Source organism: Lacerta agilis, chromosome 5, assembly GCF_009819535.1.
Source record: "Lacerta agilis isolate rLacAgi1 chromosome 5, rLacAgi1.pri, whole genome shotgun sequence".
NCBI classification, from domain to species: Eukaryota; Metazoa; Chordata; class Lepidosauria; order Squamata; family Lacertidae; genus Lacerta; species Lacerta agilis.
Window position 1 is genome coordinate 46,326,914 of NC_046316.1, and position 13,597 is coordinate 46,340,510.

The window sequence follows — 13,597 nt, forward strand, 5'->3', positions numbered from 1 at the left end:
GAAATGCTGTCAAAAGCTTTCTCGGCGTCCACCAACAGCATTGCAATTTTTTTGCTAGGGTTTAACTCTACATATTCCCATAGATTGATTATTGTTCTGGTATTATCTTTAATTTGTCTCTCGGGGAGGAAGCCTACTTGATCTTTATCTATCACCCTTTTTAATAATCTTTTTAATCTGTTTGCCAATACCCCTGTAAAGATTTTGTAGTCTATATTTAGCAGCGATATCGGTCTGAAGTTTTTTGTTAATTTTAAATCAGCGCCTTGCTTAGGAATTAAAGTTATCAAGGCTTCTTGCCAGGAATTAGGAATCTTCTTTTTTTGCAAGATCTCATCCAATATAACCTTTAACTTTGGTATTATTATCTCTTTAAATCTTTTGTAATATATTACTGGAATTCCGTCCGGGCCGGGAGATTTTCCTGTTTCCATTTTATTTATTACCTCCTCTATCTCTTCTATCCCGATTTCTGCATTTAACCTGTTATATTCCTCATCCTTAATTTCTGGCAATTCTTTCCCCTGTAGATAGTTTTGCATTTCCCTTTCTTCCTCCCCTTTGTCCTGATATAAATTTTTATAATACCTCCAGAATTTTGTCTTAATTTGTTCCGGGTCTGTTAACTCCACCTCTCCATCCAATATTTTATTTATCACCCTATTTACTTGTCTTTCTTTCGCTAGCCATGATAACATTCTCCCTGGTTTATTAGCCTGTTCGAAATATCTTTGTTTAGTCCAGAGAATCTTCCTTTCTACCTCTTTATTTATCAAATCTGAGAGGTGGGATTGCAAATTCCTGATGCTCGATCTTAATTCTTCACTCTTCGGATTTTTAACCAATTCCAATTCCTTGTCTCTTATTTGCTTATTCATTTCTATAAAGTTGTTATTCTTCTCTTTCCTGATTTCTTTCATCTGTTGAATCCCAAATCCCCTCATGTAAGCTTTACTGGTGTCCCAAATCACCATATTATCCGTTATTTGATTTTCATTTATTGCAAAAAATTCCTTTAATGTCTCTTTTGCTTTATTCACTCTTGCCTCCTCCCGCCAAAGTTCTTCATTCATCCTCCATCTCCCACTTGTATGTTTCCTAAATTTCATCTCTATCGAGACTGGATTATGATCGGAGATGGATTTATTTAAAATTTCAGTTTTTCCCACATTCAACATTAATTTTTTTGAGACCCAGATAGCGTCAATCCTCCCTCCAGATTTATGTGCTTCCGAGTAGAAGGTGATATCTCTGGCACATGGGTTTTTGGTTCTCCAGGTATCATGTAAATTTAAATTAGTGACCAAATTAAAAAAAGATAGTGGAAGTTTACCAGAGTTGGTTATTTTCTCCCTGTCCGTTCTGTCCAGGTCATTAGATATTACACCGTTCTGATCTCCCATAAATATTATATCCTCCCCTGCAAAATCCCAGAGTTTTTCCTCCAGGTTCCTGTAAAATTCCTCTTTCCTATTATTGGGAGCGTAGAAACCGACCAACACAATTTTTCCAGCTTCCGATTGTATCTCTACAATTAATATTCTTCCTTCCTCATCTTTAAATAATAACTGAGGTTGTAACCCTGGATTAATATACATCACTACGCCTCTTTTTTTCTCTACCCCCGCTGCTATAAATTCCTTTCCCAACCTTACATTCTTTAAGACCCTTGTATGAATTTGGGAAATATGGGTTTCTTGTAAGCAAATGATGTCCCATTTTCGCTTTTTCAATATACATTCCACCCTATTCCTCTTTAGCTTACTGTTTAGACCGTTTACGTTCCATGAGACACATTTCAGCGACATGACTATAACTCTATCTTTATTCTCCTTTTATGTAATTAATAAAAGAACTCTAAAGAAAAAAGAAAAGGAGGGAGAAAAAAAATGAAAATTAAAGGAAAGGGAAAAGGGGGGAGAGGGCACAAAAAACAAAACAAAACAGAACAAGACAGAAAAAAAGAGAATCCACGGCGCCCAAATTGCAGAAGGGCGACGTCAGTTTAAAAATAACGCTTTCCCTGGTCCAATTGCGATTTAGTCAGTCGGAAGAAACCAAGGGAGGTCAAGTTGAGCTTAGTCCTCCGTTGTTCCGACCACCGCTTTCCTCGTCGTTTCAGTCGTTTGGGATGTTCTTTTCTGGTCGTTTCTCTCCACCCAGTTCCTCCCAATATTTTCTCCAGAAAATTTCGGTGTCGTCTACAGATTTAAAGAGTCTTCTTCTTTCCTTAAAAGTAAACGAGAGTCCCTCTGGGAACTCCCATCTGAACAGAATTCCATTTTTCCTCAATGCTGATGTTATAAACTTATAATTCTCCCTCTTTTTGAGCAGACGGGTCGGAATTTCTTTCATTATTTCTATCGTATTTCCATACATTTGAAGAGGTTCTGCTCTTCCTTTTAGCAAGAGCTTGTCTCTCAACAGTCTTGAATTTAGGAAGATGAGGCAGTCCCCTGGACCTTTCCTGATTTTGGTTTTATTCACTTTTATTCTGAAGATTTTTTCTATGTCCAATATCAGCTCTTCTTCTGCCACTTTCAACCACTCCGCTATTGCTTTTATGATTATTCCTGAAATATCTTCATCTCGATTTTCTTTAATGCCCCTCAGGCGGAGAATCATCTCCTTCTGCCTCATCTCAAGAACAGCTAAAACGTCCAAAGTTTCTTCATGTATCCTCTTTAATTCATCTAGTTCCAATCTATCTTTTTCTTGGTATCTTTTAATTTCCTTTTGTTCTGACTGTGTCTTTTTAATGTTCTCTTCTTGTTTTTGCAGCTTCTCTTTAACCTCTTGCACCGTTGCATCTAGTTCCGTCTGTTTAGCTGTCATTTGGTTCACTTGGCCTGATAATTCCAGGATTAGGCTTGAGTTTTTCTCAATCTTACTTCCCATTAGCTCCATCTTTCCATCCAGCGTTTTGATATTCCCATCCAGCATTGTTAATTTGTCGCCTATATTTTTCTCCATTCTCTCCATAACTGTCATTAGCTCTTTCATCTCCATACTAGTGTCGTTTTCTATAATCGAATTCCTCCGTTGATGACCTAAAGCTGCTGCGTAGCTACTGGATACTGTTGTTTTTTTAGTTCCCATTGGTATATTGCTGCAGCTTATAATTTTTCAGTTCCTTTTTACTTTAACTTTATGATATTAGCTTGCTACAACACCCGTTTCCTTCTTTTTATAGGGAGTTCCCTTTGGGGATATTGCTTAGCAGCTGTCCATATCCACTCCTTATTTTCTTAAGTGTTGATTTCCCCCGTAGTTCTTGGGGCGACCACTGGGTGGCGTAAGTTCAGATAGTTGCTTTGTTTCCAGCTGCAGTTTTGTTTATGGCCGCTTGAGGTCGCGCTTCTCTCTCTTTCTCTTGCCTCCCTCCTTCCTTCCCTTACGGTCTGCTTTCCAGCACCTCTTTGTCTCCTCCTTCCGCTTTCTCGTTCGTCTCCCTTCCTCCTACGATGGCGGCCCTTCCGCTGACTCAGCTTTCTCGAGATATTCCGGTAATTAGAAAGGTTGTTAATTGTCTCACTCGCTATTTCTCAGGGTAAAAAAGCTTGAATTTGTATGTTTGCACGCTCTTCACCTTCCCGCTCCCCCTTTAGCGGTTTCCTCTCTTTCACTTTATCTTGCGTGCTTTGTTGGTTTCCGTTTATACCCTCCCAATATCGTTCAATCCGCAGGGGGATAGTTTACGATACTTTCGCTACAGTCTTAGTTGTTTTATGACAGGTATTTCACGTTGTATCACAGCCCCCCTTGCTGTTACTGTCCGTTTCCGCCTTGCAAATTCACCACGTCCTCTCCCTCCGATATCGCCCCTTTGTTCCGGGGCTACGCTATTGTTTATTTATGTATTTAGTTCTTCTATATTCGGGGGAGTTTGTTCTTTGCAGTCTGTATTTTAATGGGGGAAAGTTCGGCGCCGCTTTGCCGAGGTTTGGGGCGTGTGTGTTGCAGAGGGGTTTATGCCCGTTTGCACGGCGGTCTCCCGGTTAAATCTTTCGCGCCCTTACAAGGTTTGTTTTTTGGGCAGGAGACCCCAAATCGTGCCGCCGTGGGCTTCTGCCCCCAGAATCCCCCCCTGGGGTCGGTTGACTCACGCTTCGTCGCCCGTTTTCGCCTCTATGCAACACTGGTCCACCTCGAGATAGCAGGAGCGCGGATCCCCACCCGGCACTAAGCACGCCGTCCCGGAAGCCAACAGACTCGGAATTGACCATGCTGATCAGGAATGATGGTGGTTGGGAGTCCAACAATATTTGTAGGGTCACAAATTACCCATCCCTTGACTACTCTCTGTCTTGATCTGTCTTGCAGCTGGACGTGACTCTCCTTGGTTTGGAGCTTGAGCCGTCCCATTAATTCCTGTAGTGCTGGCATGCAATGGATTCAAGAAGGCTGTCTGACATATTAACAAAGGCCTTGCATGTACATATGTTTGTTGGTCAGTTGGTTTACGGTATAAGGTGGTGTCTATACGCCCATCCTGTATTTTTATAGTAGTGTCCAAAAAATGTATTTCTTGCATAGATTGGTTCATTGTTAGGTTGATGGTGGGGTGAAAGTCATTGAATGGAAGGTGTCCAGGGTCTGTTGACCATGTGTCCAGATAATAAAAATATCATCAATATATCACAGGTACAGGAGAGGTTTGAGTGGGTAGGAGTTTAGGAAACGTTCTAAAACTGCCATGAAGATGTTGGCATACTGTGGGGCCATGCGGGTGACCATTGCTGTGCTGCTGATCTGGAGGAACAGGTCATCACCAAATTTGAAGTTGTTGTGGGTAAGGACAAATGGCAGAGTTTGGTAGCAAAGTCTGCTGAAATGGTGTTCCTTATAGCTTGTAAACCATCATGTGGGATGTTGGTATACAGAGATTCCACATCCATAGTGGCTAGTATAGTATTGTTAAGAAGATTATTCAAAGACTGCATTTTCCTCAGAAAATCTGTGGTGTCACGTACATAGCTGGGAGCACTGATGGTATATGGTTTGAGAACAGAGTTCATATAACCGGAAACACCCACTGTAATAGTGCCAATACCTGAGATGATGGAGCGTCCTGGATTTCCTGGTTTGTGTATTTTAGGCAGAAGATAGAAAGTTCCTGGTCGAGGTTCCGCTGGTGTGTTTGTGAGGATCTGTTCTTGGATGTGTGGGGGTAGCTCCTTAACAATCTTGTTCAGTTCTTTTTTTGTATTCTTGTGGCGGGTCTGAGTCCAATTTAATGTAAAAGGCGGTATTGGAAAGTTGTCTGTGAGCCTCCTGGATGTAATCAGTTTCGTTCATGGTGATGACAGCTCCACCCTTGTCCGCCTCTTTAATTATAATGTTTGGGTTGTTCCTGAGATTATCTATGGCTCTCCTTTCAGCATGGTTTAGATTTTGTTGTAAGCGATGGTGTTTCCTGGTCACATCCATTTGGATTCTGTGTCGTAAGGAATCAATGTAATCAATGTACAGATCTAGTGGGGTATTGTGTCCATCAGGAGGGATCCATGTGGAGTCCCTTTTTGTGTAACATTTTTTCAGTGGTAGTTGGTGGTCAATGTTCTGTTCATTAATGTGTTGGGAGGGTGGTGGTTGTTCCCCAGTAGGTTGAGAGCTTTGGCCTTCCCTCATCTGTCCCACATTTTCTATTCTTCGCCACTCAACAATCCGTCATAACCCAAAATGTAATGCAGATAACTGAATAGCCAGCAATTTTTTCCACTTGGTTATTTATTTATTATTTATTGGGAATATCTCTATATATGCATTTTGTTGTAGCTATTCATTCCTACAACTTAATTTGCTAAACTTTAAAAGATTCTCAGCAAGTCTTCCAATAAACATGGTTTACAGTATCATTTTTGAGCAATGGCCCTGAGAAAAAGGTAAAATACTTTGTTTTGCACTGACTAAAATTTAGAATGCTTAATAAAGTAGGGAATAAGCAACATTGCGTGTGTTCATTCCAATGAATCGAGTCATCCAGTGTCATTTTCTTGTAAATTTTGCATAGAAAGTACAGAAATGTATTATGCTTGAAAACATCACACTTCTGTATTTTGATATTGTTAATCTCAGAAACGGCACACTCAAATATATTAATAAATTATGCTATTACTATGTCAACATATGACAAAACACCTACACTTAATCAGTTAAACTTTATATTATGTTCATGCTACTGGAGCATGAAATCTTGTGCAGTTAGAAATCTTGTATTTCCATTCCAGTAACTTTTATAGCAATTGGATTAAGCAGAGTGTGCTTAAGGCATCATTTCTTAAATATAAAAAAAATTAAATCAGATTTTTTAATACCTTAAACTGAAAGAATGGGCTGGTTTCTTGCTTTTTTGTTTTTTAAAGTGCTACCTCTACTGGTTTACTGACTTAGTGGTTTCCCCCATTAAATTTTCCCATTCAGATTCCCCACAGGGAGAAATCTGGAATGGGCCCAGGGCTCACATTGATGTGCATATTCACTGTACGCCTCATCACACAGTGTGCAACCTTCTAGGTTCAGGTCCTGTGTTTATATATTCAGAGGGGCTTCCTACCTTTACTTTCAAGGATAACATGGAAGGGCACAAATAAATCAGGATAAGCTCAAGGCCAACTTTCAGTCTCTTCCTAGAGAGAATCAGGGGTGGGAATGTGTGAGGGATTAATGTGTGAATATGCTCTCAGCAAATTTTTAAAAATTGCTTCTAAGTAAATGGTTTCCAAAATACTAGACAAGCCATGCTTAAAATATAAATATAGTTCTTAAGTCTTTTTTTATTTACAGTACTCTGGATTTGGCTTTAAACGCCAATTCTTTTTTCTTTGCTCTATTTTATTTCATTTCATTTCATTCTTAGGGTGATATAGAGTATAACGTTAATAGGATTTAAATAGACTTGAGTCAATGGGTCTACTCTGAGTATGATTAGTGTTGTATACTTAGTTAATACTGTGGAAAGAAAAATATGGATTTGAGCATTTCGAAAATAAAACCATAGACTTAGCATAATAGAAAATAATTAAAAGCTAAGAGACATATATGCCCAAGCCACAAGAATACAGTGGTACCTCGGGTTACAGATGCTTCAGGTGACAGCTGCTTGAGGTTACAGACTCCGCTAACCCAGAAATAGTACCTCAGGTTAAGAACTTTGCTTCAGGATGAGAACAGAAACTGTGCGGCGGCGGTGCGGCAGCAGTGGGAGGCCCCATTAGCTAAAGTGGTACCTCAGGTTAAGAACAGTTTCAGGTTAAGAACGGACCTCGAGAACAAATTAAGTTATTAACCCGAGGTACCACAGTACATGAAAAACTACTCAACCTGGGAGAAAACAAAACAAAACAAAACAGCACTATCCTATGTGAGAAAGAGTTGTGGGTAGTCAAAGGTATTATAAAGTCAACTCTTCCTAGACATTATTATTATTATTATTATTATTATTATTATTATTATTATTATTGAATTTGTTGCTCAAGCAAACAAAAGCAACTTATAACCAATAAACCAACCAACCCATTACATTAAAACCAATGGAAAAAATATATACATTAAAACCAATGGAAAAATATATACATTAAAAACATTCCACCCACTTTTATAAGACCACAGACAATTAGAGGTTAAAGGCCTAGTTATAAAAGAAAGGATTTGCTTGGTGCATAAAAATATATAATGATGGCATCATTTGCCTCCCTGGGCAAAATATATGTTGTATGCTGAAGAAGCAAAAGCATGGTTGAGCTGAAATATTTCTGCCTTAACCCAATGCTAAGTCTTTTATTCTATTTACCTATTGGATAAAGAACAGAAAACCTTTAAAAACAATCTATGACAAATGTGTACTGTATCTAATCATGTCCAGGTTCATACACATATGAGTGTATGTTTAGCTATAGCATTGGGGGATTCGAGTTAAAATATAGATTTGTGTTTAATAGTTGCAGAATTAGAAATATTTCAAGACCAATGAATCTGAAAATAAACATGACGCAAGATTTATAGGATTTTCTTTTCTACAGAAGGAAGCACTGTTGAGAGTAAACCAAAATTCTGTTTTCCTTTGAGGCAGGTATTGAGCCTTGATATAAAAACGACAGAATATCTTTTTCTGAAAATAACATCCTTCATCGAGGTATCACAAAATGTTTTTTCAGAAAGAACCTGCCATTAGCTAAGGAAAAAAGAAAGGTCTTGAGGCAATATCTCAAATGAAGAGATTCAATAGCCTGAGAGACAAAACGTTTTCCAGATAAATGAGGCAGCCTGAGTGGAAGGGCAATTTCTAGCTACACAGAGTTCTGACAAGTTAGAGAAAAACATACTGGATGAAGAGATGGGGTGGGGTGGGGTGAGTAAGAGGGTGATATTGTATGTTTTGAGGTCAAAGTGTGGAGCAAATCAGTGGAGATGCAGAAAGGTAGAAAAGCAATTTGGAATTGGATTTGGAGAAAGAAGAAAGCTAGAAAATGAAAGAAAATGGGCTGATACAATCTTCCATTTCCTGGGGCAAGAATGGCATGAGGCTACACATTTATGGTCACTCTAGTATAGACTGTGGAAGGAGTAAATAGAACAGCAAGAAATAATCCAAGAATAGAAAGAATAGCATTCACTGGATAGACAATGAAGAGTAAATATAATGCTAGTATGGACATTAGAAACTATGGTAGAGACAATGAAAGGAAGAGAGGATAAGGATAGGGAAAACTTAGTTGTGGGATGCAATCACCAAAATATTAATTTCACCTATTGGTGTCACACCACAGTGGAGTCCCCCCCCCCCCCAAATGAGAGTGTCCACACCTTTGTCGGCTCTACAATACCCCTTTGAGGTACAGTGACCAGAAATGTGCATACTTCCAGGTTTATGCAGCATTATAATGTTAAGATCATGTGACATGATTGTGTCTTCACAGTAAAATATGCTATGCTTTTCTGTGAAGTCAATTTGGGAACAAATGTAGCCTTCCACACAGGAGAGAAATGGAGGTAAAAAGGGTCTGTGAAACAGATCAATGAGATGACATGTGAGAAAGGTTGAAATAATGCACTTCCAGTTTCTGCAGAACTTTTGCTATTAGGGAGGAGTAAAAGAAGTGTACTGCTGATGAAGCACACATACCAGTTTCATTTTGTATAAAATAATCAAGTATGCTTGGGTTGCAGATTTTAAAATTGCTCGTTAAATTATTTAAATTAAGCAGGAATATGAGCCCAGCAAAAAAATGATGTTGGTTTGCAAAGCAAGTTAAAAAGTCCCCCCACTTTATTGGCAAGGGAAAACAGCAAACTTGCTTGTTAGTATAAACTTCAATTACCTGAACGCACAAAGCTCGCGCACTGGATTGTATTGTACTTATAAATCACCCTGAATTCTTAGCAGCCACCAATGGCACAATGGCAGCCAACTGAAGCTTGGGCTCAAGCTTCTTCATGATACAGACTTCTAAAAATTGTTATAACTAATTTCATTAACGGGGGCGGGAATGGATTTATTTATACAGCTTTGCAGAATAACCTCAAATCTCACTGGGACTTAGATCATTCAAGTAAGTGTATTTTTAATATATACAAGGAAATATACCACACAAGTAAGGACTTAGACAGTGCTGAGTAAGAACGCATAGCTACTGAAAGTGTGAAGAATATAAATACTTCTATAGCACAATAAAAGCAAGCAAATATAATAGTACCAGCACCAGTTGGAGACATATCCTTGAATTGAGGGGCACACTGCCATTTTAACCCCGAAGCTGTCTGAGGTCTGAGTTTCTGAAGGCTATTTAAGCCCACAGATTTCCGAACCGATCACAACTACATATGTGCAAAGCTTCCCTGAAAAAAAACCATATAAAATTGTAGAGGACCACAAGTGTCATCAAGTCCAACACCCTGCAATGCAGAAATCTTTAGCCCAATGTAGGGCTCGAACCCATGACTAAGAGTCTCATACTCAACCGACTGAGCTTTGACCTCATAATTAGCAAATGAAATGAGAGGCAGTAGAGGCCAGTGATCATGTGACCTGCTTTACAGAAGATGCTTCTCTGTTTGAAGCACTGTCCAGTGAAACCATCCTGTATTAGAAGGGCTGTCTGGACCAAGAATCATGTGACTGTGGCAGTGCTGTCACTTGCTGGGACCAGGATGGCGGCAGCTGCAGACCTGCATCTGCCGCCCCTGCCAGCTTGATGATGCCACTGCCCCATCCTGGACCCAGCAAGCACCCGTTCCTCAACTCCATCTTACACACGGTAGCTGATGGTTGATAAATATGCACCTACACATGTGTATTAGCAGGCATAGTACAAACGTTAAGCAAATATTTGACCTCTTTTTCAATGATGCATTTCTTCTTTTAGTTGGTGGGTTAAGTGGCCATAGTAAAATATACTGTTCTAAAACCAATCATTCAGTCAATCAGCCAATCACCTGGTTGCCTCCCCAACCATGGCGCAGCCAGAGATATGCCACTGGAAGTCCCTCATTCTACCTGAAGCTGGTTTAGCTGAGGCCAGCATAACTCATGTTGAAAATGCTAAATCCTCACTCTACTAAATATTATGCAAAATCCTCACTCTGTTCAGCTCAGTCATGAGTCCATGTAAACCAATAAGAACTTAAACTGGCAAAAAGAGTGGTGCAAGTCTGACACCATTTAAAGGCTTGTTTTCTTACTGCCAGGCTTGGGCAGAATCAGTTGGCAGTGGCCTTGCTCCTGAACACGGTTTGTGTCTTGCGTACTTTATGCTGGTTTAACTTCAGGCAGCGTAAATTATGCTGGCTTCCTACCCTAAGGTAATATCCAACAAGTGAACACTGAATGTATATCATCACACCAGAAATAAAGGAACAGTACCTGGTAATTAGCATTAAATGCAAATAAAACATCCATCAGTGTGGAAACGCACAACATTATGTATGTTAGAAGCAATATTAATGTACAACATTTTCACTAACAAACTGAGTAGAAGACCTATAGTACTGTGGGTAATGGCTACTCTGACATTATGTTTTGTCTAAATGACTCACAGTCAATATAACATCACTGGAAATGACAGAGTTATTACAATGTCAATAAAAAAGTGATACGACTTTATACCTGATCCAAATTATCCTTGAATAAAATTTGACAAAATAAGGTTGGAGAAAGAGGTTGACATGAACTTAACTTGCAACTGTACTAATGTACTGTAAGTGGGAGGTTTTATTTCAACAATGCAAGTCCTACATGCAAATACTTCTACATTCTCTTGGAAAAGATAATCATATGAAAGTTCCATGTTGATTCAAAATATACCGGTAGTCAACATCCAGAATGCTATGTCAACTGATAGGTAAAGGTAAAGGGACCCCTGATCATTAGGTCCAGTCGTGTCCGACTCTGGGGTTGCGGCACTCATCTCGTGTTACTGGCCGAGGGAGTCCATGTACAGCTTCCGGGTCATGTGGCCAGCATGACAAAGCCGCTTTTGGCGAATCAGAGCAGCACACAGAAACACCATTTACCTTCCCGCCGGAGCAGTACCTATTTATCTACTTGCACTTTAGATGTGCTTTCGAACTGCTAGGTGGGCAGGAGCTGGGACCGAGCAACGGGAGCTCACCCCATCGCAGGGATTGCAACCGCCGACCCACAGTGCCACCCACGTCAACTGATGCCACCTAACAAATACAAAACACATGCAAGATTGCAGTGATTGTAAAAACAAACATAATTAGGACAATGCTATGACCTCCTCTTCCTTGTAAGTCATTAAAGGGATGGAGTTAGATAGTTTCCAATAAATCACAATGTAACTGTAGTGAATTTAAAAATGGGATAGCATGGAAATAGCCTACTTTCATCGTACCCTCTTCAATAATATTAACTAGAATACAACTATAGGGCTAAGGAGAACTGTGACTATTAAGAACAAATGTAATTTTTATTACTTTCCTTTTGTAAGTTCAAAACAGACCTGTAATTTAATTTTATAAGACAAAGCTCATCCTTTATATTGAACACCATGAAGTAGATACCACACGCCAATCAATACATTGCACCATATTACTTTACTATTCAGGGCAATGCACCTTATTGCTGCAGACTGCAAACCTCTAATGGGAAAAAAACTGAATAGTATCCAGACTATGTATATGTTAATAAGGCTAGGCAGAACATATCCAAGGAGTGAGTACTAACATCAGAGTACAGTTAGAATAGAAATAAAGGAGGAAGAAACCCTAATAAGAACTCAAAAATATAATTAAAATATTTCAGCTTCCACAGTTGTTTCTAAATAAAACATGTCATAGAAAATGGCAGCAATTAACTTCTGATGTTTACTTCTAAAGTTTAATTATATAAGCTGTAAGTAAACAATCCACAAGCCTGTGCTCCCACCACCCACCCTGTCCCTTCCCACCCAAATAGAGCATAACAATATTGCTTTCCAGATTAATTACATAAACTTTAGTTTTGTATGCAGCTGTTGAGTCATCATCCTGAATAGCTCGGAGCGTCCCTTTGTTTCTCTCCAAAAGGGAAATTCACCAGACAGCTGAAGATGGGGGTGTTGATGTTGACAGCTGCACTCCCTGGTCACAATCTAGCACAGCTTATTTGGCAAGACCGACTGTTTTAATGCACTCTGCTTTGAAAACACTCAAATTATGGCAGCAATAAATATTGTCATCAGTTTCTATTTATTAGAAGGACTGAAAACTCAGCAAGAATTGGTCTTTGGGATTACAATGAGCCTGGTATACAGTAGCAGCACCTCAGCTAAGTACTTATAAAGGCATTTCTATGAAATCCTGTTATATTGCAATGAATGTGCTGTTGGAAATAACTAGTTGCAGGAAATCTAAGTTTCTTTACAGAGGTATCACTCTATGTTGGACCACACAGTTCTTCAGTACTGAAACAAAAAAAGATTTGCAACCCCACTCCATTCCTAATACATCAGTTGCAATTGTACAGTTGTAATGGGTAATAATAATCCTATATTAGGGTCAAATGGTACATTCAATGCATAGCATGCAGTTAAATCTCTTTTTTTTCTTAATTGCAGAAACAACATGCAACTGTTATTGGCAGCACAGCACGTGGAAGGGGATATATATATTGCTTCCTTCTCCAGCTGAGATCCCCTCAACAAATCCCCCAAACAGCTATGATGACTATTGTTGTTGTTGTTGTTGTTGTTGTTGTGCCTTGTAACTGTGCAGAGACCAATATTTAGGACTTCAAGGGAGGGAAGACTAAACCTCCTCTCCCCATGAACTGCAGTCCTGATAACGAAACCTCCACAACCCATGCCAGCCTCACTTTGTGACATTTATTTGTTTATTTAAAATAGAGACTGAACTAAGCTATTTTTAAAGAAAAAGAAAAGGGATATGAACAAATTTATCTCCACTCCTCTATAGCTTATTGAGCTCTATGGCCATTTATCTGAGCATGGGATGGTACCCTGAGGTTTTTATAATTAACTGGGAGGGCGGACTTAGGTTCCTTTTTTCCCTCCTGGAAAGAGGGTACTGAGATACTCAAGACAAAACTTAGATTTAAGAAAAACTGGAATTAGTGAAAGCTAATTGATAATTTGGG

The 13,597-nt window shown here is 39.2% G+C and overlaps 1 protein-coding gene across 3 annotated transcripts in view; it reads right to left on the reverse strand.

The window, feature by feature from the left end:
* ATRNL1 (attractin like 1) overlaps positions 1–13,597 on the reverse strand; it is a 505,113-nt gene that overhangs the window by 133,625 nt on the left and 357,891 nt on the right. The window lies entirely within an intron of this gene.